Here is a 12337-nt window from a genome sequence, read left to right as displayed (position 1 = left end):
TAGTTAGTTAAAGCGCCTGTCTAGTAAACAGGAAAGCGTGAGTTCGAATCTCACCGGTGCCTCGAGAGTCAAGACAAACCTTTCTCTAGTTTTTTGTTTTCGAAGTTTAGTTCAAAATACTTCTGATAACGTCACTGCCTAAACAAGACGCTGCGACGGCGCCGTGGCTTAGTTGGTTAAAGCGCCGGTCTAGTAAACAGGAGATCATGAGTTCGAATCTCACCGGTGCCTCGAGAGTCAAGGCAACCGTCTCTCTAGTTTTTTGTTTTCGAAGTTTAGTTCGAACTTCTTCTGATGGTGTGACTGCCTTAACAAGACGCTGCGCAGGCGCGGTGGCTTAGTTGGTTAAAGCGCCTGTCTAGTAAACAGGACATCGTGAGTTCGAATCTCACATGTGCCTTGAGAGTGAAGACTACCGTCTCTCAAGTTTTTTTTTTCGAAGTATAGTTCCAAATACTTCTGATGGTGTCACTGCCTGAACAAGACGCTGCGCAGGTGCCGTGGCTTCTCTAGTTAAAGCGCCTGTCTAGTAAACAGGAAATCGTGAGTTCGAATCTCACCGGTGCCTCGAGAGTCAAGAGAAACCTTTCTCTAGTTTTTTGTTTTCGAAGTTTAGTTCAAAATACTGCTGATAACGTCACTGCCTGAACAAGACGCTGCGCAGGCGTTGTGGCTTAGTTGGTTAAAGCGCCGCTCTAGTAAACAGGAGATCATGAGTTCGAATCTCACCGGTGCCTCGAGAGTCAAGGCAACCGTCTCTCTAGTTTTTTGTTTTCGAAATTCTTCTGATGGTGTGACTGCCTGAACAAGACGCTGCGCAGGCGCCGTGGCTTCTTTAGTTAAAGCGCCTGTCTAGTAAACAAGAGATCGTGAGTTCGAATCTCACCGGTGCCTCGAGAGTCAAGACAAACGTCTTTCTAGTTTTTTGTTTTCGAAGTTTAGTTCGAAATACTTCTGGTGGCGTCACTGCCTGAGCAAGACGCTGCGCAGGCGCCGTGGCTTAGTTGGTTAAAGCGCCTGTCTAGTAAACAGGAGATCGTGAGTTCGAATCTCACCGGTGCCTCGGTAGTCAAGACTAACGTCTCTCTAGTTTTTTTGTTTTCGAAGTTTATTTCGAAATACTTCTGATGGTGTGACTGCCTGAACAAGACGCTGCACAGGTGCCGTGGCTTAGTTTGTTAAAGCGCCTGTCAAGAAAACAGGAGATCGTGAGTTCAAATCTCACCGGTGCCTCGAGAGTCAAGACAAACATCTCTCTAGCTTTTTGTTTTCGAAGTTTAGTTCGAAATACTTCTGATGGTGTCACTGCGTGAACAACAGGCTGCGCAGGCGCCGTGGCTTAGTTGGTTAAAGCGCCTGTCTAGTAAACAGGAGATCATGACTTCGAATCTCACCGGTGCCTCGAGAGTCAAGACTAACGTCTCTCTAGTTTTTTGTTTTCGAAGTATAGTTCGAAATACTTCTGATGGTGTCACTGCCTGAACAAGATGCTGCGGGCGCCATGGCTTAGTTAGTTAAAGCGCCTGTCTGGTACATAGGAGATCGTGAGTTCGAATCTCACCAGTGCTTCTGGGGTCGAGACTGACGTCTCTCTAGTTTTTTGTTTTCGAACATTCATGACTTTTTTGCGCAAACACGTACACGGACACAAGCAAAAGAGGCAGACAACACGGGCGCCCGTGTTTTTTGCCTCTTTTTCTTGTGTCCGTGTACGTCTTTGCGCAAAGAAATCATGATCGAGTACCAACTCGCCCAACTTTCAGTACTTTTGTTTTCGAAGTTTAGTTGGAAATACTTCTGATGGTGTCACTGCCTGAGCAAGACGCTGCGCAGGCGCCGTGGCTTAGTTGGTTAAAGCGCCTGTCTAGTAAACAGGAGATCATGAGTTCGAATCTCAGTGGTGCTTCGAGAGTCAAGCAAACGTCTCTCTAGTTTTTTTGTTTTCGAAGTTTAGTTCGAAATACTTCTGATGGTGTCACTGCCTGAACAAGACGCTGCGCAGGCGCCGTGGCTTAGTTGGTTAAAGCGCCTGTCTAGTAAACAGGAGATCGTGAGTTCAAATCTCACCGGTGCCTCGAGAGTCAAGACAAACATCTCTCCAGCTTTTTGTTTTCAAAGTTTAGTTTGAAATACTTCTGATGGTATCACTGCCTGAACAACAGGCTGCGCAGGCGCCGTGGCTTAGTTGGTTAAAGCGCCTGTCTAGCAAACAGGAGATCATGAGTTCGAATCTCACCGGTGCCTCGAGAGTCAAGACTAACGTCTCTCTCGTTTTTTGTTTTCGAAGTATAGTTCGAAATACTTCTGATGGTGTCACTGCCTGAACAAGACACTGCAGGCGCCGTGGCTTAGTTAGTTCAAGTGCCTGTCTGGAAAACAGGAGATCGTGAGTTCGAATCTTACCGGTGCCTCGGGAGTCAAGACTGACGTCTCTCTAGTTTTTGTTTTCGAACAGTCATGACTTTCTTGCGCAAACACGTACACGGACAAAAGCAAAAGAGGCAAACAACACGGGCGCCCGTGTTGTTTGCCTCTTTTTCTTGTGCCCGTGTACGTCTTTGCGCAAAGAAGTCATGATCGAGTACCAACTCGCCCAACTTTCAGTACTTTTGTTTTCGAAGTTTAGTTCGAAATAGTTCTGATGGTGTCACTGCCTGAACAAAACGCTGCGCAGGTGCCGTGGCTTAGTTGGTTAAAGCGCCTGTCTAGTAAACAGGAGATCGTGAGTTCAAATCTCACCGGTGCCTCGAGAGTCAAGACAAACATCTCTCTAGCTTTTTGTTTTCGAAGTTTAGTTCGAAATACTTCTGATGGTGTCACTGTCTGAACAACAGGCTGCGCAAGCGCCGTGGCTTAGTTGGTTAAAGCGCCTGTCTAGTAAACAGGAGATCATGAGTTCGAATCTCACCGGTGCCGCGAGAGTCAAGACTAACGTCTCTCTAGTTTTTTGTTTTCGAAGTATAGTTCGAAATACTTCTGATGGTGTCACTGCCTGAACAAGACGCTGCAGGCGCAGTGGCCTAGTTAGTTAAAGCGCCTGTCTGGTAAACAGGAGATCGTGAGTTCGAATCTTACCGGTGCCTCGGGAGTCAAGACTGACGTCTCTCTAGTTTTTGTTTTCGAACAGTCATGACTTTTTTACGCAAACACGTACACGGACACAAGCAAAAGAGGCAAACAACACGGGCGCCCGTGTTGTTTGCCTCTTTTTCTTGTGTCCGTGTACGTCTTTGCGCAAAGAAGTCATGATCGAGTACCAACTCGCCCAACTTTCAGTACTTTTGTTTTCGAAGTTTAGTTCGAAATACTTCTGATGGTGTCACTGCCTGAACAAAACGCTGCGCAGGGACCGTGGCTTAGTTAGTCAAAGCGCCTTTCTAGTAAACAGGAGATCGTGAGTTCGAATCTCACCGGTGCCTCGAGAGTCAAGAATAACGTCTCTCTAGTTTTTGTTTTCGAAGTATAGTTCGAAATACTTCTCATGGTGCCACTGTCTGAACAAGACGCTGCGCAGGCGCCGTGGCTTAGTTAGTTAAAGCGCCTGTCTAGTAAACAGGAAATCGTGAGTTCGAATCTCACCGGTGCCTCGGGAGTCAAGACTAACGTCTCTCCAGTTTTTTGTTTTCGAAGTTTATTTCGAAATACTTTTGATGGTGTCACTGCCCGAACAAGGCGCTGCGCAGGCGCCGTAGCTTAGTTGGTTGAAGCGCCTGTCTAGTAAACAAGAGAGCATGAGTTCGAATATCAACGGTGCCACGAGAGTCAAGACAAACCTCTCTCTAGTTTTTTGTTTTCGAAGTTTATTTGGAAATACTTTTGATGGTGTCACTGCCCGAACAAGGCGCTGCGCAGGCGCCGTGGCCTAGTTGGTTAAAGCGCCTGTCTAGTTAACAGGAGATCGTGAGTTCAAATCTCACCGGTGCCTCGAGAGTCAAGACAAACCTTTCTCTAGTTTTTTGTTTTCGAAGTTTAGTTCAAAATACTTCTGATGGCGTCACTGCCTGAAGAAGACGCTGCACAGGCGGCGTGGCTTAGTTGGTTAAAGCGCCTGTCTAGTAAACAGGAGATCATGAGTTCGAATCTCAACGGTGCCTCGAGAGTCAAGGCAACCGTCTCTCTAGTTTTTTGTTTTCGAAGTTTAGTTCGAAATTCTTCTGATGGTGTGACTGCCTTAACAATACGCTGTGCAGTCACCGTGTCTTAGTTTGTTATCTCACCTGTCTAGTAAACAGGAGCTGGTGAGCTCGAATCTCACCGGTACCTCGAGAGACAAGACAAATTTCTCTGTAATTTTTTGTTTTCGAAGTATAGTTCGAAATACTTCTAATGGTGTCACTGCCTCAACGAGACGCCGCGCAGGCGCCATGGCTCAGTTGGTTAAAGCGCCTGCCTAGTAAACAAGAGATCGTGAGTTCGAATCTCACCGGTGCTTCGAGAGTAGAGACAAACGTCTCTCTAGTTTTTTGTTTTCGAAGTTTAGTTCGAAATAGTTCTGATGGTGTCACTGCCTGAACAAGACGCTGCGCAGGCGCCGTGGCTTCTTTAGTTAAAGCGCCTGTCTAGTAAACAGGAGATCGTGAGTTCGAATCTCACCGGTGCCTCGAGAGTCAAGACTAACGTCTCTCTAGTTTTTTGTTTTCGAAGTATAGTTCGAAATACTTCTGATGAAGTCACTGCCTGAACAAGACGCTGCGCAGGCGCCGTGGCTTAGTTAGTTAAAGCGCCTGTCTAGTAAACAGGAAAGCGTGAGTTCGAATCTAACCGGTGCATCGAGAGTCAAGACAAACCTTTCTCTAGATTTTTGTTTTCGAAGTTTAGTTCAAAATACTTCTGATAACGTCACTGCCTAAACAAGACGCTGCGCAGGCGCCGTGGCTTAGTTGGTTAAACGCCGGTCTAGTAAACAGGAGATCATGAGTTCGAATCTCGCCGGTGCCTCGAGAGTCAAGGCAACCGTCTCTCTAGTTTTTTGTTTTCGAAGTTTAGTTCGAACTTCTTCTGATGGTGTGACTGCCTTAACAAGACGCTGCGCAGGCGCGGTGGCTTAGTTGGTTAAAGCGCCTGTCTAGTAAACAGGAGATCGTGAGTTCAAATCTCACCGGTGCCTCGAGAGTCAAGACAAACATCTCTTCAGCTTTTTGTTTTCAAAGTTTAGTTTGAAATACTTCTGATGGTATCACTGCCTGAACAACAGGCTGCGCAGGCGCCGTGGCTTAGTTGGTTAAAGCGCCTGTCTAGCAAACAGGAGATCATGAGTTCGAATCTCACCGGTGCCTCGAGAGTCAAGACTAACGTCTCTCTCGTTTTTTGTTTTCGAAGTATAGTTCGAAATACTTCTGATGGTGTCACTGCCTGAACAAGACACTGCAGGCGCCGTGGCTTAGTTAGTTCAAGTGCCTGTCTGGAAAACAGGAGATCGTGAGTTCGAATCTTACCGGTGCCTCGGGAGTCAAGACTGACGTCTCTCTAGTTTTTGTTTTCGAACAGTCATGACTTTCTTGCGCAAACACGTACACGGACAAAAGCAAAAGAGGCAAACAACACGGGCGCCCGTGTTGTTTGCCTCTTTTTCTTGTGCCCGTGTACGTCTTTGCGCAAAGAAGTCATGATCGAGTACCAACTCGCCCAACTTTCAGTACTTTTGTTTTCGAAGTTTAGTTCGAAATAGTTCTGATGGTGTCACTGCCTGAACAAAACGCTGCGCAGGTGCCGTGGCTTAGTTGGTTAAAGCGCCTGTCTAGTAAACAGGAGATCGTGAGTTCAAATCTCACCGGTGCCTCGAGAGTCAAGACAAACATCTCTCTAGCTTTTTGTTTTCGAAGTTTAGTTCGAAATACTTCTGATGGTGTCACTGTCTGAACAACAGGCTGCGCAAGCGCCGTGGCTTAGTTGGTTAAAGCGCCTGTCTAGTAAACAGGAGATCATGAGTTCGAATCTCACCGGTGCCGCGAGAGTCAAGACTAACGTCTCTCTAGTTTTTTGTTTTCGAAGTATAGTTCGAAATACTTCTGATGGTGTCACTGCCTGAACAAGACGCTGCAGGCGCAGTGGCCTAGTTAGTTAAAGCGCCTGTCTGGTAAACAGGAGATCGTGAGTTCGAATCTTACCGGTGCCTCGGGAGTCAAGACTGACGTCTCTCTAGTTTTTGTTTTCGAACAGTCATGACTTTTTTACGCAAACACGTACACGGACACAAGCAAAAGAGGCAAACAACACGGGCGCCCGTGTTGTTTGCCTCTTTTTCTTGTGTCCGTGTACGTCTTTGCGCAAAGAAGTCATGATCGAGTACCAACTCGCCCAACTTTCAGTACTTTTGTTTTCGAAGTTTAGTTCGAAATACTTCTGATGGTGTCACTGCCTGAACAAAACGCTGCGCAGGGACCGTGGCTTAGTTAGTCAAAGCGCCTTTCTAGTAAACAGGAGATCGTGAGTTCGAATCTCACCGGTGCCTCGAGAGTCAAGAATAACGTCTCTCTAGTTTTTGTTTTCGAAGTATAGTTCGAAATACTTCTCATGGTGCCACTGTCTGAACAAGACGCTGCGCAGGCGCCGTGGCTTAGTTAGTTAAAGCGCCTGTCTAGTAAACAGGAAATCGTGAGTTCGAATCTCACCGGTGCCTCGGGAGTCAAGACTAACGTCTCTCCAGTTTTTTGTTTTCGAAGTTTATTTCGAAATACTTTTGATGGTGTCACTGCCCGAACAAGGCGCTGCGCAGGCGCCGTAGCTTAGTTGGTTGAAGCGCCTGTCTAGTAAACAAGAGAGCATGAGTTCGAATATCAACGGTGCCACGAGAGTCAAGACAAACCTCTCTCTAGTTTTTTGTTTTCGAAGTTTATTTGGAAATACTTTTGATGGTGTCACTGCCCGAACAAGGCGCTGCGCAGGCGCCGTGGCCTAGTTGGTTAAAGCGCCTGTCTAGTTAACAGGAGATCGTGAGTTCAAATCTCACCGGTGCCTCGAGAGTCAAGACAAACCTTTCTCTAGTTTTTTGTTTTCGAAGTTTAGTTCAAAATACTTCTGATGGCGTCACTGCCTGAAGAAGACGCTGCACAGGCGGCGTGGCTTAGTTGGTTAAAGCGCCTGTCTAGTAAACAGGAGATCATGAGTTCGAATCTCAACGGTGCCTCGAGAGTCAAGGCAACCGTCTCTCTAGTTTTTTGTTTTCGAAGTTTAGTTCGAAATTCTTCTGATGGTGTGACTGCCTTAACAATACGCTGTGCAGTCACCGTGTCTTAGTTTGTTATCTCACCTGTCTAGTAAACAGGAGCTGGTGAGCTCGAATCTCACCGGTACCTCGAGAGACAAGACAAATTTCTCTGTAATTTTTTGTTTTCGAAGTATAGTTCGAAATACTTCTAATGGTGTCACTGCCTCAACGAGACGCCGCGCAGGCGCCATGGCTCAGTTGGTTAAAGCGCCTGCCTAGTAAACAAGAGATCGTGAGTTCGAATCTCACCGGTGCTTCGAGAGTAGAGACAAACGTCTCTCTAGTTTTTTGTTTTCGAAGTTTAGTTCGAAATAGTTCTGATGGTGTCACTGCCTGAACAAGACGCTGCGCAGGCGCCGTGGCTTCTTTAGTTAAAGCGCCTGTCTAGTAAACAGGAGATCGTGAGTTCGAATCTCACCGGTGCCTCGAGAGTCAAGACTAACGTCTCTCTAGTTTTTTGTTTTCGAAGTATAGTTCGAAATACTTCTGATGAAGTCACTGCCTGAACAAGACGCTGCGCAGGCGCCGTGGCTTAGTTAGTTAAAGCGCCTGTCTAGTAAACAGGAAAGCGTGAGTTCGAATCTAACCGGTGCATCGAGAGTCAAGACAAACCTTTCTCTAGATTTTTGTTTTCGAAGTTTAGTTCAAAATACTTCTGATAACGTCACTGCCTAAACAAGACGCTGCGCAGGCGCCGTGGCTTAGTTGGTTAAACGCCGGTCTAGTAAACAGGAGATCATGAGTTCGAATCTCGCCGGTGCCTCGAGAGTCAAGGCAACCGTCTCTCTAGTTTTTTGTTTTCGAAGTTTAGTTCGAACTTCTTCTGATGGTGTGACTGCCTTAACAAGACGCTGCGCAGGCGCGGTGGCTTAGTTGGTTAAAGCGCCTGTCTAGTAAACAGGACATCGTGAGTTCGAATCTCACATGTGCCTCGAGAGTGAAGACTACCGTCTCTCTAGTTTTTTGTTTTCGAAGTATAGTTCCAAATACTTCTGATGGTGTCACTGCCTGAACAAGACGCTGCGCAGGCGCCGTGGCTTCTCTAGTTAAAGCGCCTGTCTAGTAAACAGGAAAGCGTGAGTTCGAATCTCACCGGTGCCTCGAGAGTCAAGAGAAACCTTTCTCTAGTTTTTTGTTTTCGAAGTTTAGTTCAAAATACTTCTGATAACGTCACTGCCTGAACAAGACGCTGCGCAGGCGTTGTGGCTTAGTTGGTTAAAGCGCCGCTCTAGTAAACAGGAGATCATGAGTTCGAATCTCACCGGTGCCTCGAGAGTCAAGGCAACCGTCTCTCTAGTTTTTTGTTTTCGAAATTCTTCTGATGGTGTGACTGCCTGAACAAGACGCTGCGCAGGCGCCGTGGCTTCTTTAGTTAAAGCGCCTGTCTAGTAAACAAGAGATCGTGAGTTCGAATCTCACCAGTGCCTCGAGAGTCAAGACAAACGTCTTTCTAGTTTTTTTTTTCGAAGTTTAGTTCGAAATACTTCTGGTGGTGTCACTGCCTGAGCAAGACTCTGCGCAGGCGCCGTGGCTTAGTTGGTTAAAGCGCCTGTCTAGTAAACAGGAGATTATGTGTTCGAATCTCAGCGGTGCCTCGAGAGTCAAGACAAACGTCTCTCTAGTTTTTTTGTTTTCGAAGTTTATTTCGAAATACTTCTGATGGTGTCACTGCCTGAACAAAACGCTGCGCAGGCGCCGTGGCTTAGTTTGTTAAAGCGCCTGTCAAGAAAACAGGAGATCGTGAGTTCAAATCTCACCGGTGCCTCGAGAGTCAAGACAAACATCTCTCTAGCTTTTTGTTTTCGAAGTTTAGTTCGAAATACTTCTGATGGTGTCACTGCCTGAACAACAGGCTGCGCAGGCGCCGTGGCTTAGTTGGTTAAAGCGCCTGTCTAGTAAACAGGAGATCATGAGTTCGAATCTCACCGGTGCCTCGAGAGTCAAGACTAACGTCTCTCTAGTTTTTTGTTTTCGAAGTATAGTTCGAAATACTTCTGATGGTGTCACTGCCTGAACAAGATGCTGCGGGCGCCGTGGCTTAGTTAGTTAAAGCGCCTGTCTGGTACATAGGAGATCGTGAGTTCGAATCTCACCAGTGCTTCGGGAGTCAAGACTGACGTCTCTCTAGTTTTTTGTTTTCGAACATTCATGACTTTTTTGCGCAAACACGTACACGGACACAAGCAAAAGAGGCAAACAACACGGGCGCCCGTGTTTTTCGCCTCTTTTTCTTGTGTCCGTGTACGTCTTTGCGCAAAGAAGTCATGATCGAGTACCAACTCGCCCAACTTTCAGTACTTTTGTTTTCGTAGTTTAGTTGGAAATACTTCTGATGGTGTCACTGCCTGAGCAAGACGCTGCGCAGGCGCCGTGGCTTAGTTGGTTAAAGCGCCTGTCTAGTAAACAGGAGATCATGAGTTCGAATCTCAGCGGTGCTTCGAGAGTCAAGCAAACGTCTCTCTAGTTTTTTTGTTTTCGAAGTTTAGTTCGAAATACTTCTGATGGTGTCACTGCCTGAACAAGACGCTGCGCAGGCACCGTGGCTTAGTTGGTTAAAGCGCCTGTCTAGTAAACAGGAGATCGTGAGTTCAAATCTCACCGGTGCCTCGAGAGTCAAGACAAACATCTCTCCAGCTTTTTGTTTTCAAAGTTTAGTTTGAAATACTTCTGATGGTATCACTGCCTGAACAACAGGCTGCGCAGGCGCCGTGGCTTAGTTGGTTAAAGCGCCTGTCTAGCAAACAGGAGATCATGAGTTCGAATCTCACCGGTGCCTCGAGAGTCAAGACTAACGTCTCTCTAGTTTTTTTGTTTTCGAAGTATAGTTCGAAATACTTCTGATGGTGTCACTGCCTGAACAAGACACTGCAGGCGCCGTGGCTTAGTTAGTTCAAGTGCCTGTCTGGTAAACAGGAGATCGTGAGTTCGAATCTTACCGGTGCCTCGGGAGTCAAGACTGACGTCTCTCTAGTTTTTGTTTTCGAACAGTCATGACTTTCTTGCGCAAACACGTACACGGACAAAAGCAAAAGAGGCAAACAACTCGGGCGCCCGTGTTGTTTGCCTCTTTTTCTTGTGCCCGTGTACGTCTTTGCGCAAAGAAGTCATGATCGAGTACCAACTCGCCCAACTTTCAGTACTTTTGTTTTCGAAGTTTAGTTCGAAATAGTTCTGATGGTGTCACTGCCTGAACAAAACGCTGCGCAGGCGCCGTGGCTTAGTTAGTTAAAGCGCCTTTCTAGTAAACAGGAGATCGTGAGTTCGAATCTCACCGGTGCCTCGAGAGTCAAGACTAACGTCTCTCTAGTTTTTTGTTTTCGAAGTATAGTTCGAAATACTTCTGATGGTGTCACTGCCTGAACAAGACGCTGCGCTGGCGCCGTGGCTTAGTTAGTTAAAGCGCCTGTCTAGTAAACAGGAAATCGTGAGTTCGAATCTCACAGGTGCCTCGGGAGTGAAGGCTACCGTCTCTCTAGTTTTTTGTTTTCGAAGTATAGTTCCAAATACTTCTGATGGTGTCACTGCCTGAACAAGACGCTGCGCAGGCGCCGTGGCTTCTCTAGTTAAAGCGCCTGTCTAGTAAACAGGAAATCGTGAGTTCGAATCTCACCGGTGCCTCGAGAGTCAAGAGAAACCTTTCTCTAGTTTTTTGTTTTCGAAGTTTAGTTCAAAATACTTCTGATAACGTCACTGACTGAACAAGACGCTGCGCAGGCGTTGTGGCTTAGTTGGTTAAAGCGCCGCTCTAGTAAACAGGAGATCATGAGTTCGAATCTCACCGGTGCCTCGAGAGTCAAGGCAACCGTCTCTCTAGTTTTTTGTTTTCGAAGTTTAGTTCGAAATTCTTCTGATGGTGTGACTGCCTGAACAAGGCGCTGCGCAGGCGCCGTGGCTTCTTTAGTTAAAGCGCCTGTCTAGTAAACAAGAGATCGTGAGTTCGAATCTCACCGGTGCCTCGAGAGTCAAGACAAACGTCTTTCTAGTTTTTTTGTTTTCGAAGTTTAGTTCGAAATACTTCTGATGGTGTCACTGCCTGAGCAAGACGCTGCGCAGGCGCCGTGGCTTAGTTGGTTAAAGCGCCTGTCTAGTAAACAGGAGATCGTGAGTTCGAATCTACCGGTGCCTCGAGAATCAAGACTAACGTCTCTCTAGTTTTTTTGTTTTCGTAGTATAGTTCGAAATACTTCAGATGGTGTCACTGCCTGAACAAGACGCTGCGCTGGTGCCGTGGCTTAGTTAGTTAAAGCGCCTGTCTAGTAAACAGAAGATCGTGAGTTCGAATCTACCGGTGCCTCGAGAATCAAGACTAACGTCTCTCTAGTTTTTTTGTTTTCGTAGTATAGTTCGAAATACTTCAGATGGTGTCACTGCCTGAACAAGACGCTGCGCAGGCGCCGTGGCTTAGTTAGTTAAAGCGCCTGTCTAGTAAACAGGAGATCGTGAGTTCGAATCTCACCGGTGCCTCGGGAGTCAAGACTAACGTCTCTCTAGTTTTTTTGTTTTCGAAGTTTATTTCGAAATACTTCTGATGGTGTCACTGCCTGAACAAGACGCTGCACAGGTGCCGTGGCTTAGTTTGTTAAAGCACCTGTCAAGAAAACAGGAGATCGTGAGTTCAAATCTCACCGGTGCCTCGAGAGTCAAGACAAACATCTCTCTAGCTTTTTCTTTTCGAAGTTTAGTTCGAAATATTTCTGATGGTGTCAGTGCCTGAACAAAACGCTGCGCAGGCACCGTGGCTTAGTTAGTTAAAGCGCCTTTCTAGTAAACAGGAGATCGTGAGTTCGAATCTCACCGGTGCCTCGAGAGTCAAGACTAACGTCTCTCTCAATTTTTTTGTTTTCGAAGTATAGTTCAAAATACTTCTGATGGTGTCACTGCCTGAACAAGACGCTGCGCAGGCGCCGTGGCTTAGTTAGTTAAAGCGCCTGTCTAGTAAACAGGAAATCGTGAGTTCGAATCTCACCGGTGCCTCGGGAGTCAAGACTAACGTCTCTCTAGTTTTTTGTTTTCAAAGTGTATTTCGAAATACTTTTGATGATGTCACTGCCCGAACAAGGCGCTGTGCAGGTGCCGTGGCCTAGTTGGTTAAAGTGCCTGTCTAGTAAACAGAAGATCGTGAGTTCGAAT

General features: G+C 46.6%; 21 non-coding genes across 21 annotated transcripts; all 21 read left to right on the top strand.

The window, feature by feature from the left end:
* Positions 1-326: 326 nt before the first annotated feature.
* TRNAT-AGU (transfer RNA threonine (anticodon AGU)) lies at positions 327-400 on the top strand. The gene has a single exon. It is a non-coding gene; the product is annotated as a tRNA-Thr (tRNA).
* Positions 401-989: 589 nt separating this feature from the next.
* Positions 990-1063, top strand: TRNAT-AGU (transfer RNA threonine (anticodon AGU)). Its single transcript has one exon. It is a non-coding gene; the product is annotated as a tRNA-Thr (tRNA).
* A 96-nt stretch (positions 1064-1159) lies between these two features.
* TRNAS-AGA (transfer RNA serine (anticodon AGA)) lies at positions 1160-1233 on the top strand. Its single transcript has one exon. It is a non-coding gene; the product is annotated as a tRNA-Ser (tRNA).
* Positions 1234-2001: 768 nt separating this feature from the next.
* On the top strand, positions 2002-2075 carry TRNAT-AGU (transfer RNA threonine (anticodon AGU)). The gene has a single exon. It is a non-coding gene; the product is annotated as a tRNA-Thr (tRNA).
* Positions 2076-2170: 95 nt separating this feature from the next.
* TRNAA-AGC (transfer RNA alanine (anticodon AGC)) lies at positions 2171-2244 on the top strand. The gene has a single exon. It is a non-coding gene; the product is annotated as a tRNA-Ala (tRNA).
* Positions 2245-2337: 93 nt separating this feature from the next.
* Positions 2338-2411, top strand: TRNAS-GGA (transfer RNA serine (anticodon GGA)). Its single transcript has one exon. It is a non-coding gene; the product is annotated as a tRNA-Ser (tRNA).
* Positions 2412-2673: 262 nt separating this feature from the next.
* Positions 2674-2747, top strand: TRNAT-AGU (transfer RNA threonine (anticodon AGU)). The gene has a single exon. It is a non-coding gene; the product is annotated as a tRNA-Thr (tRNA).
* Positions 2748-2842: 95 nt separating this feature from the next.
* TRNAT-AGU (transfer RNA threonine (anticodon AGU)) lies at positions 2843-2916 on the top strand. Its single transcript has one exon. It is a non-coding gene; the product is annotated as a tRNA-Thr (tRNA).
* A 2117-nt stretch (positions 2917-5033) lies between these two features.
* TRNAT-AGU (transfer RNA threonine (anticodon AGU)) lies at positions 5034-5107 on the top strand. The gene has a single exon. It is a non-coding gene; the product is annotated as a tRNA-Thr (tRNA).
* A 95-nt stretch (positions 5108-5202) lies between these two features.
* Positions 5203-5276, top strand: TRNAA-AGC (transfer RNA alanine (anticodon AGC)). The gene has a single exon. It is a non-coding gene; the product is annotated as a tRNA-Ala (tRNA).
* A 93-nt stretch (positions 5277-5369) lies between these two features.
* TRNAS-GGA (transfer RNA serine (anticodon GGA)) lies at positions 5370-5443 on the top strand. The gene has a single exon. It is a non-coding gene; the product is annotated as a tRNA-Ser (tRNA).
* Positions 5444-5705: 262 nt separating this feature from the next.
* On the top strand, positions 5706-5779 carry TRNAT-AGU (transfer RNA threonine (anticodon AGU)). Its single transcript has one exon. It is a non-coding gene; the product is annotated as a tRNA-Thr (tRNA).
* A 95-nt stretch (positions 5780-5874) lies between these two features.
* On the top strand, positions 5875-5948 carry TRNAT-AGU (transfer RNA threonine (anticodon AGU)). The gene has a single exon. It is a non-coding gene; the product is annotated as a tRNA-Thr (tRNA).
* A 2117-nt stretch (positions 5949-8065) lies between these two features.
* TRNAT-AGU (transfer RNA threonine (anticodon AGU)) lies at positions 8066-8139 on the top strand. The gene has a single exon. It is a non-coding gene; the product is annotated as a tRNA-Thr (tRNA).
* A 759-nt stretch (positions 8140-8898) lies between these two features.
* Positions 8899-8972, top strand: TRNAS-AGA (transfer RNA serine (anticodon AGA)). Its single transcript has one exon. It is a non-coding gene; the product is annotated as a tRNA-Ser (tRNA).
* Positions 8973-9067: 95 nt separating this feature from the next.
* Positions 9068-9141, top strand: TRNAT-AGU (transfer RNA threonine (anticodon AGU)). Its single transcript has one exon. It is a non-coding gene; the product is annotated as a tRNA-Thr (tRNA).
* A 430-nt stretch (positions 9142-9571) lies between these two features.
* On the top strand, positions 9572-9645 carry TRNAT-AGU (transfer RNA threonine (anticodon AGU)). The gene has a single exon. It is a non-coding gene; the product is annotated as a tRNA-Thr (tRNA).
* Positions 9646-9740: 95 nt separating this feature from the next.
* Positions 9741-9814, top strand: TRNAT-AGU (transfer RNA threonine (anticodon AGU)). The gene has a single exon. It is a non-coding gene; the product is annotated as a tRNA-Thr (tRNA).
* Positions 9815-9909: 95 nt separating this feature from the next.
* Positions 9910-9983, top strand: TRNAA-AGC (transfer RNA alanine (anticodon AGC)). The gene has a single exon. It is a non-coding gene; the product is annotated as a tRNA-Ala (tRNA).
* A 94-nt stretch (positions 9984-10077) lies between these two features.
* TRNAT-GGU (transfer RNA threonine (anticodon GGU)) lies at positions 10078-10151 on the top strand. Its single transcript has one exon. It is a non-coding gene; the product is annotated as a tRNA-Thr (tRNA).
* A 1446-nt stretch (positions 10152-11597) lies between these two features.
* TRNAT-AGU (transfer RNA threonine (anticodon AGU)) lies at positions 11598-11671 on the top strand. The gene has a single exon. It is a non-coding gene; the product is annotated as a tRNA-Thr (tRNA).
* The last annotated feature ends 666 nt before the right edge of the window (positions 11672-12337 follow it).

The sequence above is a fragment of the Rhipicephalus microplus genome, unplaced genomic scaffold, assembly GCF_043290135.1.
Source record: "Rhipicephalus microplus isolate Deutch F79 unplaced genomic scaffold, USDA_Rmic scaffold_62, whole genome shotgun sequence".
Lineage (NCBI taxonomy): Eukaryota > Metazoa > Arthropoda > Arachnida > Ixodida > Ixodidae > Rhipicephalus > Rhipicephalus microplus.
This window is presented reverse-complemented; position numbering and strand designations above follow the sequence as displayed.